At 31.6% G+C, this 22,749-nt stretch overlaps 1 long non-coding RNA gene across 3 annotated transcripts; it reads left to right on the plus strand.

Moving 5' to 3' along the window:
- The first annotated feature begins 2,703 nt into the window (after positions 1-2,703).
- On the plus strand, positions 2,704-5,628 carry LOC134694623 (uncharacterized). Of its 3 annotated transcripts, none has more exons than XR_010102569.1 (3): positions 2,704-2,846; positions 4,461-4,561; positions 5,325-5,628. It is a non-coding gene; the product is annotated as an uncharacterized LOC134694623 (long non-coding RNA). The 3 variants fall into 3 exon arrangements; XR_010102568.1 differs by lacking the exon at positions 2,704-2,846 and adding an exon at positions 3,068-3,201 and having other exon boundaries at positions 5,325-5,627; XR_010102567.1 differs by lacking the exon at positions 2,704-2,846 and adding an exon at positions 3,092-3,544.
- The last annotated feature ends 17,121 nt before the right edge of the window (positions 5,629-22,749 follow it).

Below are 22,749 nucleotides of genomic sequence, written 5' to 3' on the forward strand. Positions count from 1 at the left end.
TGACACAGACTTATTTTTCTGTAGGCTTACTCTTTTTCCTAACGATTTCTTGGAAATGCAACTGATATCTCCAGCGGGTCGCGTGTTAGTTGCTGTTTGCTTTATACACAAAAAACAAGCGATCAAATTCAAGCAATTCTTATTTCCAAAAAGACCAAAGGTTACAAAATGGAGAAGAGGTAGTATTGCTTGTATTAGACAAAAGGTTATCTTTTGTTCTGATGCCATTGTATGCGCAATGGTGGTAAATATGTTCCATGAGAGAAATTCTAATATAAACAAAAAGCAATATGGAAACAGTATTAAAATCACATGACATATAATCGAATACACAACCCTACGAAACAAATGTCCCCCTCTTGTTCTGTATCGTTTTCTTCTTGTACTACAGACCACCTGTCTCCCTGATGACGTGCTTTGTTGACTTCCTGTACTACAGAACACTCGTCTTTCTGAAGACCTTTTTTCTTGTGCTTCCGTCCCGCTGAGCACTCGTCCTACTAATGACTTCTTGTTTTGGCTTCTTGTATTGTTAACCACGTGACCTCCTACCGACCTACTTTTTTGTCGACCTTTACTTATAGTTGACTGCTTTATTCTTTTCATTCTGTTGTGTCCCATCAAAATAGCTCTTCGTAAACATAAGCTTAACGAAACTGTGAGAACTATAAGTATCAAGAATGGAGACCAAATAACAGTTAAGTTGAAAAATGTCTTTGTAAAGAAAACTGATATTCGTGGGAGCTGTAGATGTGATAATAGTCCGTAGACAAAAGCTAGTGATACAATAACAACAGTTAAAATCCACTGGCCAATTTTCGATGTCCTGGTTGTGTTATGTTCGACTGGTTGTTGACTGTTTTTTATCACTAAAAGTTTCGATAATGTAAGCAAAATCGATAACCAAATATATAATCCTTTGCAGAAAAAATCTAGGGAATCTGTAAAAAATAGAACAATTATTGTCATATGTTGACCTATAACTTATGCAATGCCATTGCTTAGTTTTATTGTGCTCAGCAATAAATTAAAACTGCATTCTGTTTGGTTTTCTTCTTTCAGTTAGTTGATTTGTTTAAGGATGTTGATCATTTTGTGTCGTTAGTAAAAGTGAAATAACAAAAATACCAAACTCGGTGGAAAATTTTAAAACGAAAATCTAAAGCTCAAACACATAAAACGAATGGAAAAGAACTGTTATATCTGGTATTGGCTTTTCTCATTGTTAAAAGCCGTACGGTGACCTATAGTTGTTAATTTCTGTGTTATTTGGTCACTTGTTGAGAGTTGTCTCATTGACAATCATACAACATCTTCTTTTTGTATATATATATTCCTGACTTAGTACAGGCAGTTTCTAATGTAGAAAATAGTGAATTAAACCTGGTTTTAGAGCTAGCTGAATCTCTTACTTGTATGAAATGTATGACAACGACGTGTGAACAAAACAAACATACATACATGTTTTGTTTAGGTTAAGCAAAACTAAAGATTGGTTTTGGATTCTATTCTCAATAAACCAAGTGGTTAGTATGTAGTTGTTTGAATAAGATTATGATCAAAGATTATGATCAAATACATGTCTTACAGCGGTAGACAAATTATGTTTTTATAGGACTTTGATAAAGCTTACGATGAAAATCGTACATTGTACTGTTATATAATTTGCATTGTAACTCCATCTGCTGATATAAGTATTGTCCTTTACTGGATGTTGACGCACCGTTGTCTCCTAATGGAGTTTCTTTTCACAGATTTTTTTTTACATCTGTGTGTTTCAGGTGATGTCTTACATGTGTTATAAATGGACGTGATGATTTTTATTATTAAAATTTCTTCCAGAAAGGTAATCTTAATATGAATAGGTCAATACTTTAAATAGATCATATAAAATTGAGAATGGAAATGGGGAATGTGTCAAAGAGACAACTACCCGACCAAATAAAAAAACAACAGCAGAAGGTCACCAACAGGTCTTCAATGTAGCGAGAAATTCCCGCACCCGGAGGCGTCCTTCAGCTGGCCCCTAAACAAATATATACTAGTTCAGTGATAATGAACGCCATACGCGGGGTTAAACATGTTTGTGAGATCTCAACCCTCCCCCTATACCTCTAACCAATGTAGAAAAGTAAACGCATAACAATACGCACATTAAAATTCAGTTCAAGAGAAGTCCGAGTCTGATGTCAGAAGATGTAACCAAAGAAAATAAACAAAATGACAATAATACATAAATAACAACAGACTACTAGCAGTTAACTGACATGCCAGCTCCAGACTTCAATTAAACTGACTGAAAGATTATGATTTCATCATATGAACATCAGGCACAGTCCTTCCCGTTAGGGGTTTAGTATCATACCATCATAACATATATGAGAAGAACATAACCCGTGTCATGCCAACAACTGTTTTTAGAATAAATGTGTTTAGTTCCGACGCAAAGACCTTATCAGTGACTCAATATTAACGCCTAAATATGCAATCTTTAATGACTTGACAACATATAGATTGTTATCTATTGTGGTACGTTGGTTGCAATAGCAAAAAAAAGTGTTATTATATACCTAGCGTTTTTTATAAAGTGAAAAAGATAAGAAGTCAAGATGGGTTTGTCTTTACTAGTGCTACATAATTTTATCTATAAAAGTTATAATTATACTCAGTAGGACAACCGGAAGCGCCTGAGTAAGGATTTCGCCGCTCAGTGATACGGTTCACTAGTCGACGTTGTCAACACGTAATGGCGGCCATTATTTGACGTTGGATTTGGCATTCCATGCTGAAAAGTTGTATTTATGACATTCTTGGATGCTTAATCTTTATGCTGAATAACACAAAAGGTAATGGTTTATACCAGATATTTTAGTTAATTACTATCAAATAAGTCGGATCCAAAGAAATGATTTAAACGGCAAAAATAAAATCAAACAATATATCATCATTTCCTTATAATATACTAGTATTGAATCAACTATATACTGGTGAATTGCTTTCGGATTTCGGTCTAAGGTATCCGCACTTGTCTCCGGAAATATTATACCCACACAAGTTGTCAACATCCGTTTTTAAACTGGTCAAGGTGTTCTTCACGATCTCTATGGAAAATATTCACGCTTTCACTTTTTGCTCAGATAATAGAACATTGTAAATCTCTAACTGAAAATACGGACCCAAATGAATCAAATTCGAAAGCACGTATGATCACGTTTCATGCCGATTGCAAGTTCTCGAAAAAGGGGGGTACACATGTAATTTCAATGCCCCATAAATTGCAAAATATAGGCTACTGAGGCACCACGAATTTTGAAGAACGTCTCGGGTTCAACTCAAAAGTGGACCCCATACTGGGCCCATAGGCGGATTTAGGGGGGTGCAGGCTCCCTCTTTTGGGGAAAAAATTTGGTTGCTTATATAGGGAATCAATGAAGCGTGACTAGAGCCCTCTTACAAAAATGTAGGTCAGGCAGTTGGCCCACACCTATGAAAATTTCTGGATCCGCCACTAGACCCACTTTTACTGTTGGATGTTTTATACCAGGTATAATATTTCATTTGGAAAAAAATATTTGTGTCCCTGATTTCATATACATATGCACACCAAAATATAAAATTCATAAAAATTAAATCTTTCATAAACATAAAATACAAAAGGAAAGCGATACAGGCACAGTCTCCTCTTTCCCATACAAAAAAAAAAAATAGATAGCCATGCATCCTCTAAATTCATATCTCATATTTTAAAAGAAATTTACACATTGAAATTAACCACTGAATCACCCACCCATTTCAGAGCTTATACATAATAATACATGTACATGTAGCTCATGACCAGGAATTATTACAAATTTGATATGCCTGTACAGATTCTTTATATCCATTATGTTATATTATTCCTATAGGCTATAGTCATATATATTTTTACAACTAATCATGCTAATTATCATGCTACTTAGAAATGATAATCCATTGACAATATTAATTTCTTTCAAAAAATGTACTCCAACTTGATTGATATCATAATATTATCAAAATAATGGTGTTATGACAGTGGTGGTTCATTGATTCAAATTAAAACAAGGTTGTGAGTGCCCTGAAAATGTAAAAAAAAATCAGCTTGCATATATTTATGTACACTGTACACTATTATAATACATGTTTTCTTTGCCTGTAACTTTTATGTATTGAGCAGAAATTTATAATAATAGATATATAAAATTGCAAATGGAAATGGGTTATGTGTCAAGAACAGCAACCCAACCAAAGAGCAGACAAAAGTCTACAGCCACCAATGGGTCTTCATTGGATCAACAAAATATGGGTTTTTTTTGGTAATTTATTTGGCAAATTTGTATTCATGTGTTGATAATAACAATGCAAAATTAATTAAATTTTGCATTGAATAATTTAGTATTATAGATTTAGTAATTGTATGTACATTTGCTTTATATTTACAGGATGGAGAAAGATGTTCACTATGAATCAAAAATTCAAAACAGAGGACTTTTATATATCAACAAAAACAATTGCAGTACATGCACATATACATGTATAAAAGGTATGATATACATACATGATACAGCAAGAAAACAGTAATCAAATGGAATGTCAAATTATTTTGTTTAAAATAGAAAACATTATGACTAGAATATATATTAACATGATAAGGGTAAGAAATCCAAATGTGTCTGTTCAGGGTAACACCAGTGGGTTATTTTACAATGCGCTATGATTTCAATCTCACAAATATGAAACAAAACATGATAGACAAATATGAATTAACACTATTTTGATAATGAAATAGACTGAAAATATTTTACATTTAACAGTCAGACAAGAAAATTGCCAATGGAATAAATTTGGAAATGGAAGTTAAAATTTATAGTTTATAGGTCCAAGAATCATACACAGACTTTAAGACCAAATGGTATACTTTTAATAGTTTAAAGATTTTATGCTACATGTATTATCTATGCTGTATAATTTCAAGATAGTTTCATTTGGATTTAAAACTTAATTTCACGAATGAAGGGTTCAGTAATTTAAGATTCATTAATAAAGATTTAAAACAATATAAGGGAATTAACTCTTACATGATGTGCATCATATTCATATCCATGAGAATGTCAGAAGTGTTTAAATAAACTTGAACATTTTTTCAGATACATGTAAGAGAATGACTTAAGCAGACCATATTTGGGTCAATGATGCCCATAACAATGAAATATAATATATTAAAATTATCATTTATCATTTATCATTACTTTTCAATTGAATCAACAAACTTAATTTAATAACAAATTTATTGTTTTCATTTTCAGTACACTGTCAGCATGGTCAGAAGAAGAATTTTACTGGAGGATTAAAATTTTGATACCTGGAATCAGCAATGAATATGAAAATGAAAATGATATATATTCATGTACAGAATGGTAACCGAGGTGGTTCAATTGTTTTATTAGCAGACATTTTTGTTGAACTTATGCAGGATTGAATAAATGAAACTTAAGCTGACTATGGGCTCAATGTGTAGTAAAAAGAGGATTTTGAAATATATGCAAGATTCATCAACATTACAATGTGCACAAGTGAAATATCACCTTATTTAGTAAAAAAAAAAAATCAGATTATTGACTCAGTTGTTTTCATGAAAAAAAAGTTTCAAAGCAATATCACTGTTGTATACTTAATAAGATTCCTCATTTTTCTTGAACCTGCAACTTTTGTTGCAGAAAGCTCTACAAAGAGATAGTGATCTGGCCACTATGGAAGTGGGGTTAGGCAACTACTCAAAAGACTTATATTTTAAAGGAGTGAAGACCTGGATGCTTCATCCTTGGTATATAGATGCCTCATGTTAAAAAGTTTCTCTCAGGCACATGTCCAATGTACTTGACCTCATATTCATGGTTCAGTGACTTCTTGTAAAGAAAGTTAACATTTTTTGTAATGTTAAATTCTCTCTCATTATAAGTAATAGGATAACTATATTTGGAATGTCATACCTGGCATGGTCCTCATGCCCGTCAGACAGTTTTCACTTGTCCTCTTTTCATGGATCAGTGAACAAGGTTAAGTTTTGGTGGTCAAGTCCATATCTCAGATACAACATGTATAAGCAATAGGTCTAGGATAGTTGGTGTATGGAAGGACTGTAAGGTGTAAATGTCCAACTCGCAGGTGTCATCTGACCTTGACCTTATTTTCATGGTTCAGTGGTTATACATGTACATGTAGTTAAGTTTTTGTGTTTTGGTCTGTTTTTCTTATACTGTATACAATTGGTCTACTGTATTTGGTGTATGGAACGATTGTAAGGTGTTCATGTCTAGCTGGCAGGTGTCATCTAACCTTGACCTCATTTTGATGGTTCAGTGGTAAAAGTAAAGTTTTTGATTTTTGGTATTTTTTCTAATACTATATGCAATTGGTCAACTATATTTGGTGTATGGAAATATTTTATGATCTATATGTCAATCACACAGGTTCATTGGTCAATGTTTTGTTTACTTGTTTAATGTTAAGTTTGTGTGACAGTTGTAATAAAGCTTTATATTTAGGACCATCAACATAATATCAATGATAAGTAAAGAAAAAGCGAGACATTTCAGCGTGTGCACTCTTGTATTGTATACTTCTGAAAAACGAATATATCCCTCTGGACTCGAGTGTTTCCCTTTTATTTTGCATGTATGTAATTTGAAGAAATCTCACTTTTACCTTTTGACTAATTCAAGTTTTACCATTCCAGAATTATTTGACTATTTTCATGTTAAAGAAGACTTTTACCTTTTACATATGTTGTAAAACTCTTTTTTCAAGGGATGAATTTGATCAAATAAGCTCACTTTTGGATACTTATCACATATCACATACTTAAATTATCTATTAAATTGAAAATGGAAATGGGCAAGGTGATAAAGAGACAACCCTATCAAAGAGCAGAAAACATGTCTGTCAGAGCAGAAACAATAGTGTGCTTAGATTGATTTCCTTCACTTTTGCCCTATTATTGAGATTTAGTGAAAGAATTTTAATTCTTTTATCCCTATCAATTTAGGGAGAGGGGAATCCGTATTCAACACTGCATTACTACATGTATATATCCTACCACCAGTTATAAATGTATGATATAAACAACCATGCTTTGAACATAGCCCCTGTGACTGAAAGGAGAAAAGAGATGCACAACATATAAAACATATTCCATATGGCTAGCTACATTATATCATTTAAAATACTTCATTGATTTTTTTTTAAAAGTGGAACAGTTTTTATACGACCGCAAATTTTGAAAAAATTTTTGTCGTATATTGCTATCACGTTGGCGTCGTCGTCGTTGTCCGAATACTTTTAGTTTTCGCACTCTAACTTTAGTAAAAGTGAATATAAATCTATAAAATTTTATCACAAGGTTTATGACCACAAAAGGAAGGTTGGTATTGATTTTGGGAGTTTTGGTCTCAACATTTTAGGAATTAGGGGCCAAAAAGGGCCCAAATAAGCATTTTCTTGGTTTTCGCACTATAACTTTAGCTTAAGTTAATAGAAATCTATGAAATTTTGACACAAGGTTTATGACCACAAAAGAAAGGTTGGGATTGATTTTGGGAGTTTTGGTTTCAATAGTGTAGGAATTAAGGGCCAAAAAAGGGCCCAAATAAGCATTATTCTTGGTTTTCGCACAATAACTTTAGTTTAAGTAAATAGAAAATAATGAAATTTAAACACAATGTTTATGACCACAAAAGGAAGGTTGGTATTGATTTTGGGAGTTTAAGTCCCAACAGTTTAGGAATTAGGGGCCAAAAAGGGACCCAAATAAGCATTTTTCTTGGTTTTCGCACCATAACTTTAGTATAAGTAAATAGAAATCTATGAAATTTAAACACAAGGTTTATGACCATAAAAGGAAGGTTGGTAATGATTTTGGGAGTTTTGGTCCCAATAGTTTAGGAATAAGGGGCCCAAAGGGTCCAAAATTAAACTTTGTTTGATTTCATCAAAATTGAATAATTGGGGTTCTTTGATATGCCGAATCTAACTGTGTATGTAGATTTTTAACTTTTGGTCCCTTTTTCAAATTGGTCTACATTAAGGTCCAAAGGGTCCAAAATTAAACTTTGTTTGATTTTGACAAAAAAATTAATCGGTTGGGTTCTTTGATATGCTGAATCTAAAAATGTACTTAGATTCTTGATTATCGGCCCAGTTTTCAAGTTGGTCCAAATCGGGGTCCAAAATTAAACTTTGTTTGATTTCATCAAAAATTAAATAAATGGGGTTCTTTGATAAGCCAAATCTAACTGTGTATGTAGATTCCTCATTTTTGGTCTTGTTTTCAAATTGGTCTACATTAAAGTCCAAAGGGTCCAAAATTAAACTTAGTTTGATTTTAACAAAAATTGAAATCTTAGGGTTCTTTGATATGCTGAATCCAAACATGTACTTAGATTTTTGATTCTGGGCCCAGTTTTTAAGTTGGTCCAAATCAGGATCTAAAATTATTATATTAAGTTTTGTGCAATAGCAAGTCTTTTCAATTGCACAGTATTGCGCAATGGCAAGAAATATCTTATTGCAAAATATTGTGAAATAGCAATTTTGTTTTTAATTAGAGTTATCTTTCTTTGTCCAGAATAGTAAGCAAGAAATATCTAATTGTAAGAATTTTTTTTATTTGGAGTTATCTTTCTTTGTCCAGAATCAACTTAAATCTTTGTTATATATACAATATACAATGTGTATTCACTTTTTACTACCAACTGATAAATTTAAATGATCTTTACCATTCAGTGATAACAAGCAGTTTTTTTTACATCTTAATATTTTATGATGTATTTAAATGAGTAGTAATTGTTGCAAACTCCATTAGAAATTTTAATTGAGATTAGTTTTGGAATAAGGGAAAGGGGGGATGTGATTAAAAAAATTGGGTTCAATTTTCTCATTTGAAATTTCATAAATAAAAAGAAAATTTCTTTAAACATTTTTTTTGAGAGGAATAATATTCAACAGCATGGTGAATTGCTCTAAGAGAAAACAAAAATTTTAATTTCATTAGAACACATTCATTCTGTGTCAGAAACCTATGCTGTGTCAACTATTTAATCACAATCCAAATTTAGAGCTGAATCCAGCTTGAATGTTGTGTCCATACTTGCCCCAACCGTTCAGGGTTCAACCTCTGCGGTCGTATAAAGCTACGCCCTGCGGAGCATCTGGTTTGTAATAAGTTATTTACTATAGGTACTACAGTTCCCTTTCTGTTTGCCTGCTTAAGGCTTGATTACAGTTCTAATATGAAAATCAGAAGTTTAAGTATGATTGCCAATGAGACAACTCCTCGCCAGATACTAAATGACTTAATATAGATCTCTGACAGCCTTCAACATTTATTATTGCAGAACCAATAACGTATAGTAAGCTACATGTATATAAAAGACCCCTAAATAACATGACACAAAACTACATGAAAAGGAATATTCTGTGTCTGTGTGCAAAAGTGAAATTTGTTTAATTAAAAATAAAAGCATATAATGCAATGGATGCAGATTAATAGTCAATCCAGAAAAAAATCCTACTATAGATCTCCAATGTTAAAGTTTATGTGGATTATCAAAAAAAGTTGTCAACAAAATTTTACATACTTCATTCAAATAATTTACATTAAACAAAATAAAAATAAAAAAGAACATATAGGCCAACTATTGAATGGATATAAAGGTAGAGCACCTAGGACAGACAAATACTAGTACAAATACACCAGGATTCTCTTCGAATTCCCACCACCTAGAATAGCAAATGATCGCCCCCTTTCCCCCCTATGCATAGATACATGTATATGTAATACTAATATAGTAATCATAAATAATCATTTCCTAAGAAACTGCAGATTTGAAATATATATGTAATGTCATGAAGAGGCTGAACCTTCACTGCAAATCAGAAATTGAGAACCATAAGTCCTAAAAATTACGCATGCCTTTGATAAAATTAAAAGAGCAAGCCCCCCTCCCCCTTTTGACAAAAAAAAAGAAACAAAACACATAACGATAACTGTATTAATGAATGAAAGGAAAATTATGAAAGAAATCGATATGACCAAACAGATAAGTTGTTCCTTTCAAAAACTCAGCGGCCGGTAACAATATGCACGAAATGAATCTTTTCTCAACTTTATTAAAGTACGATGTCAACAATCTCAATAGACATGATGTTGATGCAGGCCTTAAACTGTTAGTTTACCAAGTAAAGCCTGGTTTTGGTATAACGTTGATATGGTTTCAACATACTGCCTGACTTTCCTGACATTAAGATAAACAAAATTTATACAAAGTCTACAAAGAAGAAAAGATTCCAACTTTTACTGACATTTTACGTTGACATTTTCGGCGCCGGAAATTGACAACGTTGATCTATGTATTGACACAACATCGGATGGGGTCGATTCCGGCATATTCTGTTAAAAAAAATCAGTAGCACTTAAAATTTAATGATGTTTTAAAATATATTAATTTTGTTTCAATGATATTTAGTTGATAATTAATTTAGAGAGATGAATAGCTATCGTGTACTTCAGAAACAAGGGGAAAGGAGGACCACGCCCCCATAGTGGGGGCATACAAAATAAAGATGACCGTTCTCCATTTCTACTCGATAGAAGTGCCTAATTTTTTTATAACATCTGTATTTTGTACCAAAGATTATAAAATGCAAGTATAAAAAAAATCGAGGCGGAGATTTTTTAGAATCAGCTAATAATTATAGCGGACCAATAAACGTAAAAGACAAATAGGCGAAAATGGCGCCTTCTTCAATTTCGAAAAAAAATCTATAATTTTACAATTTATTAACACATATTGATATTTTTATAGGGGTTACATATATAAGGATTCAGCTATTCTTGATAGTTGAATGAATATTTACTTTAAAAACAGAATCTTTCCCAATTTTTAATTTTACCGGCCATGCTAGGAAAAACCTATAAAAAATTGAGACCCCTACTTTAAAATGGGTACAATTTTTTGCTCTACTTTGGACACCCCTTTTCTTTACGGATTTCGATGTGAAAAACTAGCGAAATTACGATGTAAAAAATTCGAGGTAATTGGAGGATATGCTTTTTTTTGTACCCCTTTTTAATATCGCTATTTTATTCTATAGTGCAGAAAATCGAAATCCGAAATTCTATGTTCAGATGTGAAAAAATAAGATTTGCTTTAATTTTTTTGTTCAAACATGAAAATAATAAGTAAACTCATATATTTTTCTCTTATAAATGTGCTTACAATCAACCGCATTGACCGCCGGTACTTTGCTGTAAACGAATGAATATTTTGTACAAAAGCGCGCCATTTTTCAGCTGACGTCGGCCGACGCAAAATAGTCCAATTTTCGGCGTAGGACTACTGAGCGCCGCCGAATCACATTTAGGCCAAAAAGGCACATCCGGTTGTCCTACTGCTATTGTCATTCATTCATAAAGACTGTCATTTTGTGGGGAGACAATTTTTCGCTGAGTGAAGTTTCAAGTTAAAATTGAGAGTTGAAATGGGGAATGTGTCAAACAGACAACGACCCGACCATAGAACAGACAACAGCGGAAGGTCACCAACAGGTCTTCAATGCAACGAGAAATTCCCGCACCCGGAGGCGTCCTTCAGCTTACTTAACCTTCTATTTTCAAGTCCTGATTTGTGTTCCCTCTGTTTTGCTTCGTTTTTTTTCTGTTTTTGTTTGTAATCTGTCTGTATTTTTTAAGGATGTTTATAGAACTTTCCGTTGGGACCGCCTATCGTTTTAAATACATTTTTTATTTACGGTAGTTAATATAAATGGCAGTTATAACTTTGTTGAAGGTATATGATATGCTCATGGAGACTTAAAACCGGTATAATATTTCGACATATGTGGTGTGTTAAAAGTTTGTTGACCCTTTTATATCGTTTGTTTGGTGAAATAAGGTTTTTGTTTCAACATTACAATATTGAACACATACAGTAGGTAATCTGAGGGGACAAATATATAATTTCCGATTTGAAAAATGAAAAGTAAAGGTTTCCTTTCTGAGCCCTTTCAAAAAAAATATTGAACGAAAAGTATGAATACTAGTAATAAAAAATGTAGACATGTACATACCACATATAGAAAGCAGCACAAACTCGCTGGAACTGAGATACACATATGTAGTCTTAGAAAATGTCGTCACAGCCTGGCAAATTTGTACACAAGAAGCTAAAAAAATAATACGATCAATTTTTCTCTCAATCAGTTTACGTGTTTTGATTATCAAAATGGTGTTTAGCACTACTGCTGTAACCTGTATTACAAGGCTAGTGAAATATAAACCAGCACGACCGTAAGGCGTCCAAATATCCACTGATTCGTTCCTCTGCATGGTTGTTAATGAGTAAAACCCATGAGATTACTTCGGTTTTATACTAGAAGTTTTAATGAACAAAGTTCAAGGCAGATGTTGTAAACGAATTTCTTAACACCATTCAAAAAACATTTAAACTAGAAAGTATTGTTAATTTTAAACGTTAAGCTGATATTACAGAGTTATCTCCCTGTAGTGTAAGGTACCACCTTAAAGAAATGGGAGTTCGATGTCAGAAAAAAAATATCAACAAACCCAATTATATTTACCAGAGGAAGCCATACAGTTTCCCTTTTATTATCATTAATTATCAAAATCTACCTCACAGAACACAATTGTAAAGTTTTAGATAATCTATGACATAAACTGCCATAAATTCTTATAACAAATAATTACCCTTTTAAACATGCCATTTTTTTAAGGTGAAAGACATTTGACCTTATATTGCATAAGTCGTAAATGTACCTACAACGCAAAGGATAGTTGAAAAAGACATATGTGCAGCATTTAAAACTGAAAGGTTACTTTTGTTGTTATCGTGTTTTTTTATTTATCTGATGATCACGAAAAAAATACCACATAAAATGAGCAGCAATCCTGTGGTTATCGATTCTAACACAAAGAAAGGATCTCATATTTTAAAGTTACAACACCTTTGATTCATGAATCCAATATTTATAACAATCAGATTTAAACGTAAATATGCTAAGCCATTGTACTAAAATGAATTTAAGTCTTAAATGGTCATTATTATCTTATCTTAAATTCATCAGAAAATAAAAAAAAAAATTATTATGAAAATTCCAAGAATAAGTCAAAGAACATAATAAAAAATACCAGGTTTATAATTTGATATGCCAGACGCGCGTTTCGTCTACAGAAGACTCAGCAGTGACGCTCAGATCAAAATATTTAAAAAAAAACCAAACGAGTATAAAGTTTAAGAGCATTGCGGAACAAAAATTCCAAAAAGTTGTGCCACGTACGGCTAAGGTATTCTATGCCTGGAATAAGAAAATTCTTAGTATCTTAAATAATTCGTTCTTTTGCAAACAGAAAATTTATCAAATTGACCATATAATTTATATTCCTGTCAACTACTGGGCTATTGATACCCTAGGGATGAAGCGACAAGTAAAGAGGGTACGGTAACGTTAAATCGTTTACGGGCGTACATGTATTTTCCGTTTTTAATCAAACTTGTCAGATTTGATTAATTATCGTCGGAAAATGTCCCTAATGGATATAAACTTTATTAGTAATTCAAATTAAACCAGCTTTACTATGCTGTATTCATGTAATATATATAACCTGGTCTTCGAATGTACTTCAGGTACACTGGCCTTTTTTTGCTATAATATTCAAACTTTATCTTTTAACGAAGTTTTCTGGTAGATCTATGTAATATTTTTTTTATAAAAGGCTCTCGAATTATAGACTAATTGAAAAATAAAGATGGAAAGTCAAACGCATGAGTCTGGCAAAAATGAACGGACAGTGGCATGACAGTAAACGGAAAACGAGAAAAGACATAGATTCTAGTTATATAATATATATATTTTTCCCTGCCTCAAATTTACTCAAATGCAATTTATATAGCCAACATTAAAAGTTAGATGAATGCATTCATTTACAATATTAAAAAATGTTGCATCTTAAATTTAATTAAACATAATTATTAAGATCACGCGTTTTCAAGTGTTCACGGCCGACATCCGTTATTATTTAATAAGGGTGTAAAATGATCTAATTGCGTCAACATGACAAATTTTTCACCACTTACGACAGTCTGTAATTGCAAAAACATGTATTGTAATCACTTGTAAACCTTTAATATAAAGGTTCAGGTGCTTACATTCAATGAATAAATATTATTTCGGCAATCTGTTGAATTTTTTTTTTGTCATTTCGCGGCGGTTTGTTCAGCAGTATGACTTTGAGCTACTTTTTAAAATATACAAAACATGTTAAATAGGATGTAGTAAGAATTCAAATTAATATTTTTTTTTATTTAATTAACATGATTAAAGGGACGTGGTAGACTTTCAGTTAACATAAACCGTCTTCTTTCTAATTTTCTTTCCTCTATCGATGTATGACATTAAAACACCATTATACAACTGTTAGCTTTATAAAAACAACTAAACGGTCTCTAGCTTGAAGACTGGTTATGATATACATGTTGTAGTGCTTCTACTGTTGTCTTTTCAGAAAAAAATTGAACACACAGTCGAAAGAGTAAGGGAGGGAAAATATTATCGTATCCATTTACATATGATATATAAATTGGATTGGGCACCATTGCTCCTAACTTGTGTCATTTTATATCTATGTCACTTGAAATATCAAAACCATTATTTCATCATTTAGTTGATCTAGTTTCAATATAGTTTTAGAAATTGTCTTATATAAAAAACGAAATCCAAAAACACTTCTTGGTGCTGTACGCTAAATTCGTAGAATAATATATTCATTTCGTTGAAAAGTCTTCATTCGATGACTCTATGAACTGTTCGTTCGTACAGTCCTTAATCCTCAGGTTTCCAGTTACTAGACTGTATTCTATTCCATTAAGCAACACATTTTTTTTTAGTCATTTATTCGATTTAGTGTCTTTACGACATTATGAACTTGGATGTTAGCATGCACTGTTTTGTTCAATACAAATGATTTATTGGACTTTTGGTACAAACCGAAAATAGCTGTATATAGCCTAAGACGGTTATTAATTTCATTTGTGAAATCAAGAAAATACGACGATAAAAACCTTTAAATAATCCATTTTCATTTGTCCACTTGATTCTTAGTTGTGTTGTATTATTTTTTTATTAATTTTATTCTTTACGCGCTGCAATTTGGAATGTGTATAATAACATTTCTTTCAGACTTGTTATCTATCACCTTATAAAGTTATACAAGAGATGTCCAATGAAAAGACCTTACGCGATATAGCCAATCTAACTGACTGTAATACGGAGTATTGCAGCGACATACGACGGAGAGGAACATAGACTGCATGAATGATTGGCTCGTTGAATACACATTCTTTTTTGGAATATATGTTATTGAAAATTACAATAAACTGCTACTTAATTTCTTTGCATGGTTTGTTTTTTTAAATTTGAGATGATTTCTTTGACAAATGTAAATAATAAATGAAAAAATACTTCTGTTTAGATGTTAAACGGAAGGGATTGTTTTTATCTTAATCTATAGAGAGATGGATTCTGAAAAGCTTTTCATTCGATATTTCTGACACCCGCAAAAAATATATTAAAAATAAGATTAACTATGAAGAAAGACAGGAGAAAGTATCATGGGGCTTTCATCTGCAAAGTTTGTTGAGACATTATTGTCAAATCAAAACCATGGAAGATAACTTGAATGTTACTCATGCAATGAATGGGATATATGTATTATGCGAGATCTTATGTCAATAAAATTAAAAGCAGCCATTTCGAAAACCACGTGATAAACAGAAATGCTAGTTTTCTATATTTTTGTCATCATAAAATATTTTCATATTAACGGAAATTCCAGTATGCAATTTTGAAAGTCTATGAAGACTTGGTTTAAACTTCTGCAAGGTATTTAATCAAATGTAATGGTTGGCAAAAACAGTCCCATTAGGTTACATTTTTGGTTTTTGCACCATAGGTTTAATCTTTCTCTCTTTTCTGTTTGCCCTAAGCCTTGACAGTTTAAGGAACATATATTTAGTTTTTCACTCATAGAGATTATTTATTTTTATATTACACGTCATACACGTATCTTCAGAATTATACAATAGAGACAGAAGGTTGAGCTTAAAAAGTAAATAAGTTGATATCATATTGTTAATATACACACTGAAATTGTTTACATACACATATAAATTATACACATATAAATAATATAGATAACAGTTGAATTTTATTTCTAAATAACATAGTATCATGTATTTAAAACCAACATTAATCATGATGATGAATTTTATGTTGTGTGTGATAATCATATACTTGTTCACATGTTTGTTTAAGAAAAATAAAAAATAAATCATTATTACGTTTATTTTATTTCTTAGGTTGATGTGTCTGTTGCATAGAACATGTAGAAGAGATTTTGTATTTTGCACAAATTTACTTTTTGGATTTTCATGATACACAGATAGGAGTATTTTTCTCACCGCGTTATGAAGACTGTGATTTTGGATATAAAGTAGAAGCATAATGATATGACAACTGAAACATGATGACTGGATTTTCCTGTTCTCTATGCTCAATAATTTTATTTTGATTTTGAATATCCTATGAATATTGAGAAGGAAGTGTACAAGAAAATTAAATATTTGTGCAGTGTATAATGTACATTTGATTGGATTTAACAAGCATAAAAGTATTGGATTTGTGATAATATTTGGATTATGTCTGTGTGAAAATGTGATTCTAGAATTTTCCTGATCTAATCTGAGTGTCTTAGCATAGGGAACTGCTGATGTACATGTACATGTATCATAACTCTTTTTTATGCATAATGTTTTTTTTGCGGATAACGTTTACAAAACATTTGATAGTTGTGATCCAGCTTTTATTATGACATTTAGTTGATAGATATATAGAAATTTGTTTGCCGTTAAATAGATTGTGAATTTTTAAAAGATGAGTGCTTTTCAACATGTTCAATATCAAAAATAAATTACATGTATACATATATTTTTGTATTACTCTTTCATGGGAATATGTATAATCTACTATTATACCATATCCGTTTTTTGGTTCATTTTTTATAATATAGATAAAAACAACAAAAGAGACAAAAATAACATAGATAAATTTACATACACACATGATTATTTACAAAGAAATATTTGGGTGTTGGCCACACAAAAAAAAAGGGGGGAATTAAAAATACAATTTGTTCTTTAAGGTGGCTGGGGCGTCTTAATTAAAACTGACAGAATTTTTTGATAACTTGTCAAGATAAAGCTTTTATCATGCTTTTTTCAAAACTGTATTAAAAAGTATGGGTCACCGGACTTTTTTTCACGCTACAGGTTGCGCAAAATTGTCAGATTTTGTATAGATTATTCATGGAGAATTAAATTTTGTGTGATAAAACAAAAACGTACTATAAGAACTTTAAGATAAAATGTGAGAATATTGCTCTTATAACATGCTTTCAAATAAGCAAAAGAAAAAATGGGGTCACCGAACTTGTTTTCTTGCTACATATCGAAATAGGTAAATTCATAACACTTTCTATTGTAAAATTTACTTTATCGGAGTTATCTCCCCTTATTTGACAAAGTTTGAAAAAATCTAATCAAACACAAATAAGGCGTTTTTACAAAATTACAACCTAAGTTATGTTAAAACACACAATTTTCTATATTTATATCAAAAGTCTTTTCCATAATTTACATACAACTCTCAAAATTTGCACATTTCATCAAATATATATACCAAAGATATCTGCTTATTTAAAATCCAAGATGGAGGAAGACACCCGAGCCACCTTAATCATAATACATTGACCTGAATTTATATCGTCTTCAAATGAGTTAATGCCCTTTTGGTTTTTGAATACATTTTTGTAGGGACGAATCGTTCATGGACTTCATCAGTCGGTGTTGTTGCTGGACGCTTTTCACTGCGATAGTCTGGTGTTCCCGCGCCAAATTGAAACATTGTTGTCTGAATATTTGATTTTTTTGCTGTAGCGTCTCCTGATTTTTTCCTTCGTTTTGTTGTTTTCTTTTTTTTCTTTTTTTGGTTTTCCACTTCCTCCAAAATATCATTGGTTTTATTTTCGAAGGAAAATGTCTCTTTTGTGATTTTCTTCGAGGCCTTTCCGAGTACATTTGATAACTTTTTCGGATTGACTTTTGTTGCTGATTTTGAAGCTGCTACATGCATGTTTTCTTCTGGTGTATCATCAATTGACTCAGTGTTAGATTCGTCACTGTCAGTATCACTTTGAGAAGAGCTGCTGCTTTTTGACTCATTTTCATGAGGCATGCTGTTTTGAGCTTCAAAACTTGGACAGTCAGCCTGCTTATGCCCTGGAAGTTTGCATTGTTTACAGACCCAGTCATTTTGACAGTCTCGAAATCTGTGACCATTTTGAAAACATTTATTACATACTAAGTTTTCGTTTGTTGATGGCATTTGATCTTTGTGGAAGACCGTAGCTCTATACTTTCCTATTCTGATGAATCTTGGTAGGGGTTTTTCTAAAGGTTCGCAAAAAAGAATGCGGTCACCCGTTTGGTATTCTGTCAGCAACCCATCTACTCGGAGTCGTTCTCTGTTTAATTTGTGAACGGTACATTTGCCTTCATTTTCAATGGCCCTCAAAATCTGACCATCGTCTGCAGAACACGGAACGTCTTTGACTCTGACACGTAGGTACAAGAGTGATGAGTATTCACTTGATTTAGAGTTTGTACTATACACGTTAATTAGCTTGTTACGTACAGTTATCTTTTTGGTAATGAGAGTTTCTCTGTCATTCTCAGAATCTGAGTAGATGCGCCACATACCTCTTACTCGTTGTAGGCCTTTCAGATGGCTCTTTGGTATACATGAGTCAATGGAGTTGTAGAGTTCGAGGTGTGTAAGGAATTGATCTGGGCTGGGTTTCACCTCACCAAAGAGGTCAGTTTCCAGAATAAATACAGGTTTTACAGAGCTAAGAGTTTCATGAATATTTACATGAGGTTCACCATTCAGATAGTCTTTAGGTATAAGACCTAGTTTAACTGCATCATTGTAAGCTTTGGATGAATTCGTGTTATGGCTGACATCACTGTCATTTTGTGCTTTACCTGCAGTAGCCATATTGAATTTACTGGATGTTTTTTTTCAACGTATTTTTGTATGAATTACAAGTTCAATTTAACTAATTAAACAGTATATGCACGTCACTACACTTTCATAGGTTTGTTCTGTCGAAAAACAGTCGTTTGAAGTCTTGTATTTACGATATTTTCGAAGATTTGGTAAGAGCTCAAAATTCTCCTTGGATAAGCTTGAGGCCGCTTACCTATATAGACGCTGATTTAGGTTAGTACGTCGAGTTAGTTACATACGTAAATCATTTGTTAGACATCTATATTATGTGTATTCTGATATCTTGAATTGTAAAACATCAGAAACTATATGTTTAATGAATGTTATACTTTTTATCTAAAACTGTTTTCTGTTGTATCTCATGGTTACGACAAATTTTTTTTAATTCCTATTCTTGTTTTGTTTCTTTTTTACAAGAAATCTTCAGTAAAACATATCTTATTCTCATTTCTATTGAAAAAATGTTTGCAGATATTTTTTTCGAAGCATGCGTGCTCAAGGTGAATCGTTTTTCGACTATCGACAAATGAAGAAGATGTTTTCAAACAAACATGTTTATTCAATTTAAACGGTTGACACATGTACAGTATTTAAATCAAATATTTCTGTATGTAAACCTACTTGTAAGAGAGACAATATCTGAACATATATTATATAAATCAATATTAACATTTTCGTAAAAGCAGGACAGATTTTATTTGAGAAGTTTTACCAAAATTATTTTAAACGTTCAATATTATAATATAAATGTGCATTACTCCCACCTTTTATAACATAATAAGTATTTCTATAACTTAAATAAAGGCAAAAGTAGTATGCCGCTGTTTAAAAGTCAAAGGTCGATTGAGAGAAAACAAATCCGGGTTTCAAACTAAAACAGCGAGTAAAACATCAACATTAAAGAAAAAACAACAAAATAACAGAAACACTGAAGTGCAACAAAACAAAAAAGAAAACAATGCAACAGCAATAGTTAAACAAGAATCCCATCTCATAAAGAATAGATTCGTGCATTTCTATGTATGCACGACATTATCTAAAGTGAGTATATGGGAGACAACTAATACACAGGTATTGAAAGTCATGTGTGTGTTAACCAATCAGTCATAGATACATGGACATTCAAAATATTACAAAAACATTCAATAATATGTGCTTTCGAATGTTCTCAACCTTTTTTTTATGGTACCCTGGAATTTGTAATATTCAATATACCAGAAACACTAAACGGAGTTGCGAATCAAACCAGATTGTAGTAGATGAATCATTTAACTTCAAATTTTCAAAAGTAAATATATAAAAGAAATATTAAGTGAGAGGGACACGTTGAGGTTACTCTTGTGTAATTGAAGTATTGGCAATATCATTATATAAGGCGTTTCATCTTGCTGCTGTCTATCTTTTCGATTAATAAAATGTATTAAAGTGTATTTTCATTAACGTAGAAATGATGATCAAAAAAGAAAGTATCAAAATGTGTCTGCGATAAAATCAATGTTAATATAGTTTCTGTTTTAAAACAGTGTTTTTGTTCTCATAAGAATTAATATAAATTGAATTGCATAATGAATAAATGAAAATTAAATTTATCTTCATAAGAACCCGAATCTTGCTTCCTGTTCCATTTAGAAGCAAATGGACTTTCTTACCGCGCTTTAAGAAGTCTACTATGTCTATTTACAAAACGCTTTTCCTTATTCCGTTTTCTTGCACGCAAAAGATAAAAGCAGACAATGTTAAGAGATATTACAGAACTAAGGGAACATGCATGCATGCATCACATTGCACGCACATATTAACCTCGGTAACGGTCTCACACAAATGCATAATGATTTTATTGAATCATAATAATTTATAAAATCTAAGAAAAATATTCATTTTGTTGTATTGTCTATTTGAATATCTAAGGGCAAAAACTTTTCTGAACGATGTAGTGTAAAGTACATTTGTTGTCGGAATAAACGACACCTATACAGTACAATATATCGCTTATATCGACATTTTAATGTTGAAGATAAAAACCAAATAAAAACCGGCAAGCCCAGTATTCAAATTTGAAAATTGAACTGTATTAATGAGTGAAATATCGCCTCCTATTCGATCAAGCTGTATCATCTATATTCATTTTATAACATACTATCATTATGTAAATTTTGTCATGATGAAACGAAAATAAAGCACGTTTCAGACAAAACGATGTTAGTTTCATTTATGATGTTAGTTGCTCTGTTTAACACCTGCACAAGATGAATGGTCGGTTCCTGTCGACAAATTAAGATGATACAAAAACTTAGAACCAGATAATACATGTATAATATGCCAATCAGACTTTTCCATGTTTTTGCCTAGAAGGGATTGTTTTTGAAGTAATACTTTAGCAATCTATATGTTATTTTGCCAGAATAATTTCATATTTTTGGATGTGCAAAATAGATTATGACGGAAAGAGAAAGACATTTTAGATGTTGTATTTAGATATTTAAACCTAAAACGTTTATTAGCGAAATAAAAATAGGTTCTGTCGTCCCAATTAATAAATGCATGCACATGATACAAAATAGTTTTAATGATTCCATATTAGGATATCAAATCATTGTTGTCTTGTTTCAGAAAAAAACATTTTACTAGACGTGACTTCTCACTGTAAACAATGCTTCTTCTTCGTAAAAGGTATTAATAATTTTTTTTAAATTGAATAGCGGAATTAAACCTGAAACGTATCAAATTGCATCAGCATTGAAATGTATGTTATTTCATCTACTTATTTTTTGTTAAGATTGACTTATGATATCTGTTTTTATAATGCAGGAACGAATGATTCAATTATTTTTTAAATTAACAAAATATTGATGTCCACTTCCACAAGGAAGTAAATTGGTTTCAGTTTTTTTTAGGAATTCACAATTATATAAAATACACAAGATATACTAAACCCAGCCTAAAAGATGAATGGCCGGTGACTAAAATGTAACGAAGATATTCAAAGATGATACAAAACTACTGTTAGCACTTACAAGCATATAAACATGAATTACATTGCATGTACAAATTAAACCCCAGACAAGCTTCCACAAAACATGTCTTAAGAAAATACGAAACTTGATATAATGCCTATTAAAATGACATTAAGGAAAAAAGTAGTTTCCCGAACAGGACGACGTAAATTACAGTCCACTCAAGTATAAATAGCTGTTTTATATTAAAATAACCGGTTTTACGCCTCGATATAATCATGTTCAAATATACGATAGTCATTTTTAGTATGATATAATGTAATAATGTCTGATTTATTGAGTTATGTAATTTAATTCATTCTATTACATAACATAACTTGTTTTATTTGAAATAAAATAACCAGGCTTAAACACGTATCGCGCAAAAGGATTAGAAATAGTGATGTTCGCTGATCATCTAATATTATTTCATCAAAACACTTTTTTTATATAAATTTTATGTTGAATACGTCAAATTTCAAAATGAAAGAACCTTATATTAATGTGGTGCATCGGGAATGTTCAGGCAAAATATTTTAGG

This window comes from Mytilus trossulus, chromosome 13 (genome assembly GCF_036588685.1).
Source record: "Mytilus trossulus isolate FHL-02 chromosome 13, PNRI_Mtr1.1.1.hap1, whole genome shotgun sequence".
Classification (NCBI taxonomy): domain Eukaryota; kingdom Metazoa; phylum Mollusca; class Bivalvia; order Mytilida; family Mytilidae; genus Mytilus; species Mytilus trossulus.